The sequence below is a fragment of the Kogia breviceps genome, chromosome 10 (assembly GCF_026419965.1).
Source record: "Kogia breviceps isolate mKogBre1 chromosome 10, mKogBre1 haplotype 1, whole genome shotgun sequence".
Classification (NCBI taxonomy): Eukaryota; Metazoa; Chordata; class Mammalia; order Artiodactyla; family Physeteridae; genus Kogia; species Kogia breviceps.
The window spans coordinates 46,429,878-46,446,566 of record NC_081319.1 but is presented as its reverse complement, the minus strand read 5'-3'; the positions used below and the strand labels follow the sequence as shown (position 1 = coordinate 46,446,566).

The 16,689-nt window shown below is 41.3% G+C and overlaps 1 non-coding gene across 4 annotated transcripts in view; it reads right to left on the bottom strand.

The window, feature by feature from the left end:
• LOC131764397 (uncharacterized) overlaps nucleotides 1-16,689 on the bottom strand; it is a 38,018-nt gene that overhangs the window by 2,928 nt on the left and 18,401 nt on the right. For 2 of the 4 annotated variants that reach the window (XR_010834990.1, XR_010834989.1), the window contains one exon: nucleotides 1,162-2,012. This is a non-coding gene — a transcript (uncharacterized protein). Of the gene's footprint in view, nucleotides 1-551; nucleotides 838-1,161; nucleotides 2,013-16,689 lie in introns of those variants that run through there. The other 2 variants (XR_010834991.1, XR_010834992.1) reach the window with 2 other exon arrangements.

Genomic DNA, 16,689 nt, shown 5'->3' with positions numbered 1-16,689 from the left:
GCTCAGGGCCTTGGGAGGGGGCTGCTTTCAGCTAAGGTGGGAGAGGGTATGTAATCTTTTCGCCACTTACCGGTCCCTTGCTGTGGTAAAACATATCTGTTTGAAATCAACATATTTATTCATTTATCAAAATACCTTCAACCATATATTACATGAGCTAATGTAGTGGCTCTCCAGATGCCTTCTCTGGGGGTTACACCAAGCTGAGGTTATCACACCCATTTTGTAGACAGGATTGCCAAGGGTCAGAGAGGGAAAGTCACTTGCCCAGAAACCCACAGTTGACAGGAGCCCCTGGACTTTCTGATTCCCATGCCAGTGTTCTCTTGCCCATAACGTATGTGAATATTCTGTTTAATTCTTTGCTCCTTCCTCTCCCTTCCCTCCAACTCAGATCTAGTTAGCTATTCTAGGACAGAAATTATTTCTTACTCATCTGTGAATCCCTCACAGAAAAGCCCAGCCAGGGCTTGACATGCAGCAGACATGCAATACAAGTGTACTGGGTGAACGTATGCTTCCACATTGGAAAACTCCACAGAATTACTTACTTTTACCTAAGACTGCCCCCAGTGCTGCTTGGACACAAAGACTCTACTCCCTGGGGCTTCTCAGGAGAGCAGTTGTAGAGGGTTGGACCCGATGATGTCCATACTCCATCAGCCGGCACACTCTGTTGTTGGCTCTGGGACTTTGCCCATGAGGACATGACTGAAGCCAGGATGCCTGGCCAGCCCGAGGTCAGCGACGGCAAACAGCAGCAGCTGGCATGTACCCTCGGGTTCCAAGCAAAGACGACATCGTGTAGGGCTTGGAAACTGGTGCTCACGACAGAGCCTGGAAGTAGGTGGGAGGCACGGATGAGCTGAGCAGCCAGCTTTCTGTGGCCAATTTTGTTTCTGTGGAATTATTTTCTTTTAAACACTTTTAAGGTCTTGGAAACTGAGGAAGCTGACTGTTAATCAACAGTTGAGAACTGAAAGGCTTGCCAACCACTCCTTCACCTTTTTACCCCATCTGCCCAGACAGGAGGCCCTCCCCACATGTGTGTCCCTGGGCCAGGCAGCCTGACTCCTGCACTCCCACTCTCGGCCCCCAGCCAGTTGGCTGATTGCACCTTCCTTCCAAATCCAGATGTTTTCTCCTCACCACATATGTTTTATAGTTTTATTAAGTATTTTTATTATGGCAATTTTCAAACATACATTTCGAGAAAGTGCCAGAATAGTATAAAATAATTCCCATGTATCCATCATCCAGCTTCAACAATTATCAACTAGTGCTCAATCTTTTTACTTACACTCCTACCCACTTACCCCTTCCTGTGTTATTGTGAAGCAAATACCAGACATCACATCATGTAAGCCTTAAATATTTCAGTATGTGTCCTTAAAAGATAAGGACTGTGAACACTGTCACACCTTAAAAAGTTAACACTAATTCCTTAATGTCAAATATCCAGTCACTGGTCTCATAAATATTTCCCTTCACCGTTTGTTTCTTTGATTCAGGATCCAAATAACGTCCACGCACCGTTAGTGGTTGATATATATTTTAAGTTTTTTTAGATCTGTAGGTTCCCTGTCCACCTCTATCGTTTTGCTTTTCCTTGCAACTTAGTTGTTCATCCTGTACGTAAAGTTCCCAGAGTCTGGATTGTGCTGGTTGCATCCTCATGGTGCTGTTTAACACGTTTCTCTGCTCTCTGTATTTCCTGTGAATTGGAAGTGGGAGGTTTGATCACATTCAGGTTTGCAACTTCACAGGTGGTTCTGTTCTTCCCTCAGGAGGCACGCACTGTGTGGTCCACCGCCCTTCTTGCGAGGTGAGCGGCACTGATGCTCAGTGCCCAGCCCCATTCATTCTTTAGTACTTGTATAATGGTGCTGGTGCACCTTTGACGACTTACAGTCTCCTCCTGCACTCCTGTGCACCCCTGACCTTGCTCAAGCATCTTCCTCCTGAATGGCTTCTTAGCTCCTGGCATTCCTTGGCCCTTGGCCACCAGACTCCTGTCAAGGACACACAGTATCACACAGAGCTGGGCATAATAAGCAGGGGACAGCACAAATTCCACCTGAAACATCCCAAGTAGGGGGATGTTCTTGGGGGATGGGAGGCTGAGCTGCCATCACAATGTGAACCCTGACTCCTCCAACTAAAATAAGAAAATTCTCAGAGGGCGGACAGCAGAAGCAAGAAGAACCACAATCCTGCAGCCTGTGGAACAAAAGCCACATTCACAGAAAGACAGACAAGATAAAAAGGCAGAGGGCTATGTACCAGATGAAGGAACAAGATAAAACCCCAGAAAAATAACTAAATGAAGTGAAGACAGGCAACCTTCCAGAAAAAGAATTCAGAATAATGATAGTGAAGATGATCCAGGACTGTGGAAAAAGAATGGAGGCAAAGATCGAGAAGATGCAAGAAAGGTTTAACAAAGACCTAGAAGAATTAAAGAACAAACAGAGATGAACAATACAATAACTGAAATGAAAACTACACTAGAAGGAATCAATAGCAGAATAACTGAGGCAGAAGAATGGATAAGTGACCTGGAAGACAGAATGGTGGAATTCACTGCTGCAGAAGAGAGTAAAGAAAAAAGAATGAAGAGAAATGATGACAGCCTAAGAGACCTCTGGGACAACATTAAACACAACCACATTCGCATTATAGGGGTCCAGGAGGAGAAGAGAGAGAGAAAGGACCAGAGAAAGTATTTGAAGAGATTATAGTCGAAAACTTCCCTAGCATGGGAAAGGAAATAGCCATCCAAGTCCAGGAAGTGCAGAGTCCCATACAGAATAAACCCAAGGAGAAACACGCCAAGACACATAATAATCAAATTGGCAAAAATTAAAGACAAAGAAAAATTATTGAAAGCTGCAAGGGAAAAATGACAAATAACATACAAGGGAACTCGCATAAGGTTAAGAGCTGATTTCTCAGCAGAAACTCTAAAAGCCAGAAGGGACTGGCATGATATACTTAAAGTGATGAAAGGGAAGAACCTACAACCAAGATTACTCTACCTAGCAAGGATCTCAATCAGATTCGATGGAGAAAGCAAAAGCTTTACAGACAAGCAAAAGCTAAGAGAATTCAGCACCACCAAACCAGCTCTACAACAAATGCTAAAGAAACTTCTCTAAGTGGGAAACACAAGAGAAGAAAAGGACCTACAAAAACAAACCCAAAACAATTAAGAAAATGGTAATAGGAACATACATATTGATAATTACCTTAAACGTGAATGGATTAAATGCTCCAACCAAAAGACACAGGCTTGCTGAATGGGTACAAAACCAAGACCCATATATATGCTGTCTACAAGAGACACACTTAAGACCTAGGGACACATACAGACTGAAAGTGAGGGGATGGAAAAAGATATTCCATGCAAATGAAAATCAAAAGAAAGCTAGAGTAGCAACACTCATATCAGATAAAATAGACTTTAAAATAAAGAATGTTACAAGAGACAAGGAAGGACACTACATAATGATTAATGGATCAATCCAAGAAGAAGATATAACCATTGTAAATATATATGCACCCAACATAGGAGCACCTCAATACACAAGGCAACTGCTAACAGCTATAAAAGAGGAAATCGACAGTAACACGATAACAGTGGGGGACTTCAACACCTCACTTACACCAATGGACAGATCATCCAAATGGAAAATTAATAAGGAAACACAAGCTTTAAATGGTACACCAGACCAGATAGATTTAATTGATATTTATATGACATTCCATCCAAAAACAGCAGATTACACTTTCTTCTCAAGTGCGCACAGAACATGCTCCAGGATAGATCACATCTTGGGTCACAAATCAAGCCTCAGTAAATTTAAGAAAATTGAAATCATATCAAGTATGTCTTCTGACCACCACGCTATAAGATTAGAAATCAATTACAGGGGAAAAAACCATAAAAAACACAAACACATGGAGGCTAAACAATACATTACTAAATAACCAAGAGATCACTGAAGAAATCAAAGAGGAAATCAAAAAATACCTAGAGACAAATAACAATGAAAACATGACGACCCAAAACCTATGGGATGCAGCAAAAGCAGTTCTAAGAGGGAAGTTTATAGCTATACAAGCCTACCTCAAGAAACAAGAAAAATCTCAAATAAACAATCTAACCTTACACCTAAAGAAACTAGAGAAAGAAGAACAAACAAAACGCAAAGTTAGCAGAAAAAAAGAAATCATAAAGATCAGATCAGAAATAAATGAAATAGAAACAAAGAAAACAATAGCAAAGATGAATAAAAATAAAAGCTGATTCTTTGAGAAGATAAACAAAATTGATAAACCATTATCCAGACTCATCAAGAAAAAGAGGGAGAGGACTCAAATCAATAAAATTAGAAATGAAAAAGGAGAAGTTACAACAGACACCGCAGAAATACAAAGCATCCTGAGAGACTACTACAAGCAACTCTATGCCAATAAAATGGACAACCTGGAAGAAATGGACAAATTCTTAGAAAGATATAACCTTCCAAGACTGAACCAAAAGAAACAGAAAATATGAACAGACCAATCACAAGCAATGAAATTGAAACTGTGATTAAAAATTTTCCAACAAACAAAAGTCCAGGACCAGATGGCTTCACAGGTGAATTCTATCAAACATTTAGGGAAGAGCTAACACCCATCCTTCTCAAACTCTTCCAAAAAATTTCAGAGGAAGGAACACTCCCAAACTCATTCTATGAGGCCACAATCACCCTGATACCAAAACCAGACAAAGATACTATGAAAAAAAGAAAATTACAAACTAATATCACAATGAATATAGATGCAAAAATTCTCAACAAAATACTAGCAAACACAATCCAACAACACATTAAAAGGATCATACACCATGATCAAGTGGGATTTATCCCAGAGATGCAAGGATTCTTCAATATACGCAAATCAATCAATGTGATACACCATATTAACAAATTGAAGAATAAAAACCATATGATCATCTCAATAGATGCAGAAAAAGCTTTTGACAAAATTCAACACCCATTTATGATAAAAACCCTCCAAAAAATAGGCATAGAGGGAACTTACCTCCACATGATAAAGGCCATTTATGACAAACCCACAGCCAATGTTGTTCTCAATGGTGAAAACTAAAACCTTTTCCTCTAAGATCAGGAACAAGACAAGGATGTCCACTCTTACCACTTTTATTCAACATAATTTTGGAAGCCCTAGCCATGGCAATCAGAGAAGAAAAAGGAATACAAATTGGAAAAGAAGAAGTAAAACTGTGACTGTCTGCAGATGATATGATACTATATAGAGAGAATCCTAAAGATGCCACCAGAAAACTACCAGAGCTGATCAAAGAATTTGGTAAAGTTGCAGGATACAAAATTAATGTACAGAAATCTCTTGCATTCCTATAAACTAATGATGAAAAATCTGAAATAGAAATTAAGGAAACACTCCCATTTACCACTGCAACAAAAAGAATAAAATATCTAGGAATAAACCTACCTAGGGAGACAAAAGACCTGTATGCAGAAAACTATAAGACACTGATGAAAGAAATTAAAGACGATACCAACAGATGGAGAGATATACCATGTTCTTGGATTGGAAGAATCAATATTGTGAAAATGACTATACTACCCAAAGCAATCTATATATTCAATGCAATCCCTATCAAATTACCAATGGCATATTTTTACGGAACTAAAACAAAAAATCTTAAAATTGGTATGGAGACACAAAAGACCCCAAATAGCCAAAGCAGTCCTGAGAGAAAAAAATGGAGCTGGAGAATCAGACTCTCTGATTTCAGACTATACTACAAAGCTACAGAAATCAAGACAATATGGTACTGGCACAAAAACAGAAATATAGATCAATGGAACAAGATAGAAAGCCCAGAGATAAACCCAAGCACCTATGGTCAACTAATCTATGAAAAAGGAGGCAAGGATATAAAATGAAGAAAAGACAGTCTCTTCAATAAGTGGTGCTGGGGAAACTGGACAGCTACATGTAAAAGAATAAAATTAGAACACTCCCTAACACCATAAACAAAAATAAACTCAAAATGGATTAGAGACCTAAATGTAAGACCGGACACTATAAAACTCTTAGAGGAAACATAGGAAGAACACTCTTTGACATAAATCACAGCAAGATCTTTTTTGATCCACCTCCTAGAGTAATGGAAATAAAAACAAAAATAAACAAATGGGACCGAATGAAACTTAAAAGTTTTTGCACAGCAAAGGAAACCATAAACAAGACGAAAAGACAACCCTCAGAACGGGAGAAACTATTTGCAAATGAAACAACGGACAAAGGATTAATCTCCAAAATATATAAACAGCTCATGCAGCTCAATATTAAAAAAACAAACAACCCAATCCAAAAATGGACAGAAGACCTAAGTAGACATTTCTCCAAAGAAGACACACAGATGGCCAAGAAGCACATGAAAAGCTGCTCAACATCACTAATTATTAGAGAAATGCAAATCAAAACTACAATGAGGTATCACCTCACACCAGTTAGAATGGGCATCATCAGAAAATCTACAAACAACAAATGCTGGAGAGGGTGTGGAGAAAAGGGAACCCTCTTGCACTGTTGGTGGGAATGTAAATTGATACAGCCACTATGGACAACAGTATGGAGGTTCCTTGAAAAACTAAAAATAGAACTACCATACGATCCAGCAATCTCACTACTGGGAATATACCCAGAGAAAACCATAATTCAAAAAAACACATGCACCCCAATGTGCATTGCAGCACTATTTACAATAGCCAGGTCATGGAAGCAACCTAAATGCCCATCGACAGACAAATGGATAAAGAAGAGTGGTACATATATACAATGGAATATTACTCAGCCATAAAAAGGAACAAAATTGGGTCATTTGTAGAGACGTGGATGGATCTAGAGGCTGTCATACAGAGTGAAGTAAGTCAGAAAGAGAAAAGCAAATATCGTATATTAACACATATATGTGGAACCTAGAAAAATGGTATACATGAACCAGTTTGCAGGGCAGAAATTGAGATACAGATGTAGAGAACAAACGTATGGACATCAAGGGAGGAAAGCGGTGGGGGTGGGGGTGTGTTGAATTGGGCGATTGGGATTGACATGTATACACTGATGTGTATTAAATGGATGGCTAACAAGAACCTGCTGTATAAAAAACATTAAATTAAATTTTAAAAATTTTTTTAAAGAGATTTAAAAAGCAGAGGAAAAAATAAATAAATAAGAAAATAAGAAAATTCTGAACCGGTGAGGTCAAGTGTAACTCAGAGTCAGCTGAGATCACACTGTCCTTTGAAACAGAATGAAATGGGCTTGCCTCCAGCAGGGAACTGCCCCTGAGGAGCTTATGTTGTCACGGTTACTTCGAGCTCTGAGTCTTTGTATCCTGGAACTCCTCAGCCCACTCACAGGTCACCTCCCACAGCTGTTCCCTGCCCTAGCAGATCCAGGAGTGGGACTCACCCCCGTCACTCAACTTTGTCTCCTCAAAATAACTCACATGACTCATTTGTGAGCATGACAGATATTCCTTAGGTTTGGGGCAATGGTTGGGTTTCAAGTTGCCATGTGCCTGGGCCACTCTTCATCCTGACTCCCCTCCCCACAGATACACTCCTCTCATTAGTGAAGATCAGCCTCTGTAATGCCTCAGGTCTCACCCAACAGCACAGAAGACCTGGCAGAGGCTCTGAGATGCCACCCTACCCTGTCCCCATTCTCACCCAGCCCCTAGGGGTAGAAGGGAATAATGTAGCGATACATATTCCTCCCCCTTAGAACTTCATTTTTTGTGATGACAGATTTGTGGGCAATGTGGCAAAGCCTTGGACTCCCTCTCAGAATGTTTTTTAAAACACAAAACAAAATATGTTAAAAATGAATTGTAGCCCAGAACTGGAAACAATCCTAATTGCCCTTCAGTGGGCAAATGGTTCAACTAATTGCTAATGCGTCTACCATGGAATACTTCTCAAGGACAAAAGGGAACAAACTATTATCTACACAATTTGGATACATCTCAAGGGAATTATACATAATGAAAACAAGGCAATCTCAAAAGGTTACACACTTCTACAAACTTTTGAAAATATGTAAACCTCAAAAGGGTAGAGACTTCGTTATATAATAATCTTGAAATGACAAAATTGTAGAGTTGGGGAACAGAATAGTGGACGCCAGGGCTTGGGAAGGGAGAGGGAGGCAAGAGTCTCCCTACGAAAGAACAGCATGAGGGGTCCTTGTGGTGATGGAGTTGTCTGGGGGCACACATACCTACACATGTGATAAACTGCATATAAAACTGGTGAAATCTGAATAAGGTATGTGGGTGGATAAAGCAATGTCAGTTTGCTGGTTGTGACAATGTACTATAATTGTGCAACAGGTTATACTGGGAGAAACTAGGTGAAAGGTATACAGGATCTTTCTGTATTATTTTTTGCAAATGCAAGTCTACAATTATGTTAAGATAATTTTTTTTAATGTAAAAAATTATTCTGGGGCTTCCCTAGTGGCACAGTGGTTGAGAGTCCGCCTGCTGATACAGGGGACGTGGGTTCATGCCCCGGTCTGGGAGGATCCCACATGCCGTGGAGCAGCTAAGGCCTGTGAGCCATGGCCTCTGAGCCTGCGCGTCCGGAGCCTGTGCTCTGCGATGGGAGAGGCCATAACAGGGAGAGGCCCGCATACCAAAAAAAAAAAAATTCTGAAATGCAGTTCTTAAAGTATTTTAAAAACATATTTACGATATAGTAATATATGCATTTCATTATTGACACATTTAAAAAGATCTAGGGACAAATCTTACAACTACCATGACAGTGATGAATACAAATGTTATTTTAAGATACCTGTGAGAAGGTCCTGCTAATACTACTGTTTTGTTCCTTACATTCACAATCAAAGTTGTTAATTTTGTCAGAGGTTAATGAGAATAAAAATGTAAATTTTCTTCCTATCTAAATTCAGGTCTCCCTGAGTCACATCATGGGCCCCCAAGTTAAGAACTCCTGCCTTGTTTAAAATGGCAACTAGCCTCCTCCGTCTTACAGGCTATGATGAACACAGAGGGCAAAGAGCAGTAGCGGAAGCACCTCTGAAAGGGACGGTGGTCGCCCTGCATTGGTCACGGCAGTGGGGGGCATTTTTGAAACGTTAATTGATGTTTCCCCCTATTGACTTTTCCTCCACACAAATAGCCAGACCTTAGGAAAGATCTTTCATTTTTCCTTGTCCTTAGGGTACAGGAGTTTGAGGAAATTAAGGTTCTCTTTCTATCCGACATCACACTAAAATATTATTCCCCAGGCTGGGGAGAAGATGAGAGGCTTGAGGGAAGCACGTCAATCTAGACACTAGACTGACCCTGTGCTCTGCCTCCCAGTCAGAGACCTGGGGTTTGTGCAATCCAGGGGAAGAGAGACATGGCACACGGTGAGTCCAAGGTGAGTACGGCCACAGGCAGCCCCATCCCACTCCCTAGCTTCGCACAGAAGCAACAAAATGAACTGCCAGGCCTGAAGGTGCTGGTGGACCATACTGAGTGTGGATGTATAGGGCTGGTGACCAACAAGGAGGCAGGAAATGATGTCTAAGTGGAGGCCCATATGGACAGATTCTATCAAGAACCATGTGGCGCAGTGCTTGCCTGGGCCTTGGCACTGACTGAATCTCTTAGACCTGATGCAATTCTGGGCAAAGGGTGACCCTCACACTGACTGATATTTATTTGCCATTATCCTGTGGATCGGAGTCTCAAAACAGAAAATAAGTTGTTCTAGAAAATATAATCGTATTTTCTTATATACTTGAGTTTGTGGTCAAGAACTAGTGGCATAGCTTCTGCAAGCAGGTGCTGTGCTGGTGCTCCTATACTCTACCCTCACTTGTACCTACTTAGTACACACTGGCTGACTCCCTACTGGAAACACCCACGCTACTTTGTCTGAGGGCTTGCTCTGTCTACCAAAGCCTGTTTCACCCCTGCCCACCAGTGCTGCACGCCAGAAGTTCCAGGGAAGTAATGCCTCTCGCTGCCTCAACAGCCCTCAACCAATGGCTGTGGTGCATTGTTACAAATATAGCCCACATCCCTTGCCCTTTGGGTGAAATAATTCTCAGGTATATGGTCTATACTGTTTTCTTGAATTTCTCCAATGGGATTACACTCCAGCTACCCACAGATGTAACTGGGTTGATAACACATCCTTTAGGTGACCTTCCCTCCCCTGCCTCACTTCCCCACTATCCTGTCTGTGTCTCCATCTCCCAAATAAACTACTACTTGAACCACATGACATTGCCAATGGCTAACCTTCTTTGCCTTATTTAAAAAAAAAGGCAACTTTATATAGTTCAAACTAAAATTTAGCTCAAATCTCTGTCTCTGGGTCTGATAAGACATTTGTCTACATACTCCATCCAAGAATTGTCCCCTTGAGTTGCCACCCAGCTACCTCTGCAGTGGATCAGTGGGAGGAAACTGCTGAACCAAATCCAGGAGAATGAACCCCTGAGATCTAGAGAGGACCAGTCTGCCTCCTCAGGTTCCACAGGACAGTGGGTCTCAGAAGAGGTGAGGCAAAACAACACAGAGGCTGCTTCATTTCAGGTTGGGGATATGCTCCACCCATATATTACATATCACAGTGGGAAATGTAACCATAAAATGAGGAAACCATGAGATAATAAAATGCTGTAACTGGAAACGTGATGAAGTGTTTGGAAGCAGAAGCGCTGGGTGTGGGCTGAAAATCTGCAAGAAGGAACATTTGTATGATCTCAGGAAGGCGACTGTGAAAAGTACCAGGGCCCTATTTGGCCTGATTCCATGCCTGCCTCCTAGAGAACTCAGTCCCTTGGAGGTGGAGGGCTCTGGGCATATAAATGGTCTGGAGAACACTTTAAATCAGAACCCCGAACATAGGGACTTCCCTGGTGGCACAGTGGTTAAGAAACTAAGCCCGTGCACCATAACTACTGAGCCTGAGAGCCACAACTACTGAAGCCTGCACACCTAGAGCCCGTGCTCCACAACAAGAGAAGCCGCCACAATGAGAAGCCTGTGCACCACAAAGAAGAGCAGCCTCAACTAGAGAAAGCCCACATGTAGCAACGAAGACCCAACACAGCCAAAAATTAATAAACAAACAAACAAATAAATAAGAGCCCCGAACATAACATAGCATGTTAGCCACCCAGCAAAATTAATCCGCCTCCATGGCTCAGAGGGTGTGGGGACCACCCCACTAGGCAGCAGGCAGGAGCAGAACTTGGACCAGAAGCCAGGCCTGTTTCCACCTGAGCGGATGCTTTTGCCTGTAACCCACAGGAGGAAAAGCATTTTACCTAGCAGTCCACAGCACAAGTTACTCAAAATAATAATTACCCCAGCTACCCATAATGTGCTTTGATATTTTCAATTCTATTGTTTCACATTTCTTAAATGCTGGACATGACACATTAACTGATTTCACAACTCACTTCTGGGTGGTGACCCACAGTTTGAAATACTGCCCTTGAATGTATCCAGAAATGAAAGGATATGGACAGGAATGCTAGACTTCTCCTAAATACTGTGTATTTACCATCAGCCTCCATGTCCCATTCAAGGCCGCAGGGAATGCTGGGCTGGGCCATGAGAGCATCTAAAATTCTGAAAAGTGGACACTTAGAACAGACTTGTGGTTGCCAAGAGGGAAGTGGGGGGCGTGGATTGGGAGTTTGGGATTAGCAGATACAAACTATTATAGATAAACAACGAGGACCTACTGTATAGTGCAGGGAACTACATTCAATATCCTGTGATAAACCATAATGGAAAAGAATAGGAAAAAGAATTGTATATATATGTATATACACATACATATATGCGTATATATATATGTATATACAGCTAATCACTTTGCTGTACAGCAGAAATTAACACAACATTGTAAATCAACTATACTTCAATAAATTACAAAAAATAGAAAATAAAATTCCGTAAAGTGAAGGTGGTTCCTATTTCCTAATCCAGTGATTCAAACCAGGCATTGCCACTACTTTCACATTCTTTGCCACATCCCATACCACCTGTATTATGTATTATTGTGTGAATATTCTAAATCAACTCATCACTTTTTAAAACTTAAATACTCACACTAGCCTTGTCTTATGGAGTACTACTGGTAAAATCAAAGGTTTGAAGTTATTCCCTGATGTAAAGTAAAACAAAAACACAGTGATGAAAATAAAACATGCCTTCTGTGTTCCATGTTAAACCATAGAGCTAGTGGCCCTCCCTTCCCTGCTCTTTTCACAAGAAAATAATCCAGCCTCTGTATAGTTCAAGCTGTCCTTAACCCCTAGAAAGGCTTTGTCCTTCTGTCTGTCCACCTCTCCAATGATAATCAGCGCTATTATCATGGCTAACGACATTTAAACTCATTTAATCTTCACACCAGCCCTATAAATTTCTCGGGTCACTCCATTTTACAGATGAGGAAGCAGGTATGGAGAGATCAGGCAGACTTGCCCATAGCTAGGAAGTGATGGGGCCAGGTTTTGAACACAGGTCGTCTGACAGCAGAGCCTATGTGCCTAACTACCACGTTGTACTGCCCCCCTCTGAAGGTGCCCATCCCTAATGTCAGCCCTAGTGTTGCCTCTTACAGGAGAGCTTCCTGGACTACCCGTCCCATAATATTGTTCTTCCTCTATTCCCAAAGCACTCACTTCTTGCCTTTTTAATTCATTTGAAGGTTAATCATACACTACTTGGAGACACTGCCTCTACCAGGCTGGGAGCCTTGAAAGGATGGCTACATGCTATTCTTCTGTGTATCTCTGCATCCAACAGCCTGTCTGAGGCACTGGAGGCCTTCAGTGTCTCTTGGGCCCTGTGATCTCTCCTTGTTATTTAACAAACGCCCAGCACTCTTTGCAAGTCTCCAGCTCACAGGCTGGTTTCCAGTAAACCAGCCTGGGAACAGTCAAAGGATAGGGAAGATGAGTCAGAGACAATAGAATCAAGGGGTCTTAACCTAGGTCCACAGATTCCCAATGGACCCACGCCTAGTATGCAGGAGGTCTCTGAACTTAAATGGGAACAAGATTACATCCTTATTTTCACTGGCTTCTGATGGAAATTCAGCATTTCCTTCAAATGGAATTCGACCTGTGACTTTGTCACCAGTAAAGTCACGGATAGTTTCATTTCATGCCACTGTTATAGCAGACTATCTCAAAATGTTTATACTCATAATTACCTGGAAATTCTGGTCATTTTCAGACTCACTGCTATATCTTGTATTTAAGACATCAGTAAAGAAACACATATATAGCATATACCATGCCACAGTAGGAAAAAATAGCTTAGATCTGTATTTTAATAGGATTGGCGTTTCTTGGCAATTTCAATAGGATCAGTAATCTTATACGTTTTATTTTAGACTTTTAAAAACATTATTTTGAGATGGGCCCATAGGCTTCACCGGACTGCCGGCGGAAGCCACGGTACAAGAAAAAGGTTAAGAGCTGGGTTTGGAGCAAGAAAAGATCTGAGTTCAAACCTTAATTCTGCCATTTACAAACCAAGTTACCTGGGCCTCAGTTCCCTCATCTGTATAATGGGGATTACTACCTACCTTACTGAGTTAGCATCGAGCATCTGAATAAAGGTGATATCCAAACCCAGCCTAGACTGCCTCGTGAGGCAGACAAAGCCTGGGGATAGTGGAGCCCTCAGCTTCCCACCTCTCCTGTCAGAGAAGTCATTTGTCCCCCTCAGTGTGGCTGAGACCAGCTATCTCCCTGTGGCAGGACAGAAAGGCTAACTTCAGACCCTTCTTAGATACTCTATCCCATTTCTGAGCCCAGAATCTGCACCCCACTCCCCAAATTGGCTGACATGAGTCTCACAAGAGGGGCCAGTCACCCTCCTTTAAGCACTGACATGCATTTCCACACTTTTCCACTGGGTGGAGCTGGTTCACACTCTTAATCTGTCAGCAGGACCAGGAGCAGAGCCAGAACATTTCAGAGTTGGGACCATCCCCCAACCCAGCCCCCGCTTCCTGACGCTCCCCCCACCCGCCCCCAACCACCCTAATTGAACCTGACGTGCAGAAAAGTGCCCCCATCTGTGCTCCTTTCCAGTAACCCACTACTCTTAGAATGGTAGTGACTATCCTGACTTTTAATATCATAGATTAGTTTTACCTGTTTTTAAACTTTATTTAAACAGTCATATTGCACATATTCTTTTGTGTTTGATTTCTTTTGCTTAACATTATGTTTATGAGAGTACATGCCACTGTAGTTCATTTATTCTCATTGCCCTATAGGTTCCATTGGGTGAATATTCAATAATTTGTTTGTCTGTTTATTGTTGAGTCAGCATTTGAATAGAGTCCAGTTTAGGGTTTGCTTTGTGGTTGCTCCCTGGAGGATGGTATCCATGCATCCACCCATCCAACACTGGTTTGGAGCTGGAGACTAATCATGCAATACACTCACAAGAGGATGTGAAAGATTAGTCACATAGCAAAGCTTTCTGGGGAGAGCAAGGCCCACATTCAAACCAGCCTGCTTGGCTTAAGCAGAAGGGGCAAGTGGCTCTAGTTTTTACAGTGGTTGGGGAGAAGACTCCCTCGCCCACGGGCTGAAGTTTGAGTGGTTTTAATATCCCAATCATGTCAAGGAAGCAAGTACCCGGGTTTTCTTATTGGCATGTCCAAGAGTGGGGCAAAAAAAGGAAAAGTGGAGTGATGGGGCTTGCAGGCTATCATGATCAAACATCAAAAATAGAATCAGAGGGCTTCCATGGTGGTGCAGTGGTTAAGAAACCGCCTGCCAATACAGGGGATACGGGTTTGAGCCCTGGTCTGGGAAGATCCCACATGCCGTGGAGCAACTAAGCCCGTGTGCAACAACTAACTGAGCCTGTGCTCTAGAGCCCGCGATCCATAACTACTGAAGCCCACTCGCCTAGAGCCTGTGCTCCTCAACGAGAAGCCACCACAATGAGAAGCCCATGCACCGCAACAAAGAGTAGCCCCCGCTCGCCGCAAGTAGAGAAAGCCCACGCACAGCAACGAAGACCCAACACAGCCATAAATAAAAAAATAAATAATAAAGTAAAATAAGGTACTAAAAAAAAAATAGAATCAGATTCTTTATTACACCATTGCTACAAGTAGTACTGCTATGAACATCCTTATATAAGCCTTTTGGCAAATATTACTCATTTCTCATGGGTGTCTCTAGGAGTGCAATTGCTGGGGAAAATATGTTTGTCTTGGGTAAATACTGCCAAATAGTTTTTCAAAGTGATTGTACCAAATTACATTCCATTCAACATGCCAGTTTGTCTATCCAGTCTGCAGCTGAGGGACATTTGGTTTGTTCCCAGTTTTCTGTGATTACAAATAAAGCTGCTATAAACATTCATATGCAGGTTTTGGGGTGAATATAGGTTTTCATTTCTCTTGGGTAAAAACTAGGAAAGAAACAGCTAGGTTATATGGTAAGTATATGTTTAGCTGTGTAAGAAACCAGGCAAATCGTTTTCCAAGGTGGCTGTACCATTTTGCATCTCCACCAGCAAAATATGCGAGTTCTAATTGCTCCACAATCCCCTAAGTACTTGGATTGGTCAGTCTTTACTTTCAGTCATTCTACTAAGTGTGAAGTAGTATTTCATTGTGGTATTTATTTGCATTTCCTTAAGAACTAATGACATTGAATATATATGGATGCCAACTTGCCATCCATATATCTTCTTTGGTGAAGTGTCTTTTCAAATCTTTTGTCCATTAAAAAAAAAAAAAGGCTGTTTTCTTACTACTGAGTATAGAGGGCTCTCTGTTTATCTTGGATATAAGTTCTTTATCAGGTATATGGTTTGCAAATATTTTCTCCTAGTTTGTGACTTGTGTTTTCATTATTGTAACAGTGTCTTCTGAAGAGCAGTAGTTCTTAATTTTAGTGGAGTATAAACAATTTTTTTCTTTTATGGGTTGTGCTTTTCATGTCTTATCTAAGAAATCTTTGCTTACCCTCAGGTCACAAAGATTTCCTCCTATGCTTTTTTCTAGAAATTTTATAATTTCAGGTTTTACATTTAGGCCTGTGATTAATGAACCTATATTACCAAAACTTCAGAAGGTATTATTTGAACGGGGGTTCTGATAATGGACATATTGAAAGAGGTCAGAGTTTATGTCCAGTAAAACACTGAAGATATAAAAGGAGGGCCATAGTTTTTGTGCATAGAGTCAAAAGTTAAGGATTTCTGCTAATCCAGAGTTTATCTTTCAGAAGAAATGGCATGAAGTTCTAGGGATGATGGGGGATGCTTTCCTCCCTGTATCCTCCCTTTGATAGATGTACCATCTACATATAGTACATATTTGGTAGCCTACAAATATGCCATTTCAGGCTATAAATAATTTCACAGTCTTGCCTTTGTTTCTCTGCTCCTCAGAGAACCATTTGTTTGGCTTTTCAAAAAGTTAAGAGTTGGGAGGGAGACTTGTTTAGTTGAACATGACAAGCAAACGCTAAGTAGCATAACAAATACATAGAGAGTTCATCTTGCAATCAGGATAATTAATTTTTTTTCAATTTTTGGCTGCATTGGGTCTTCGTTGCTGC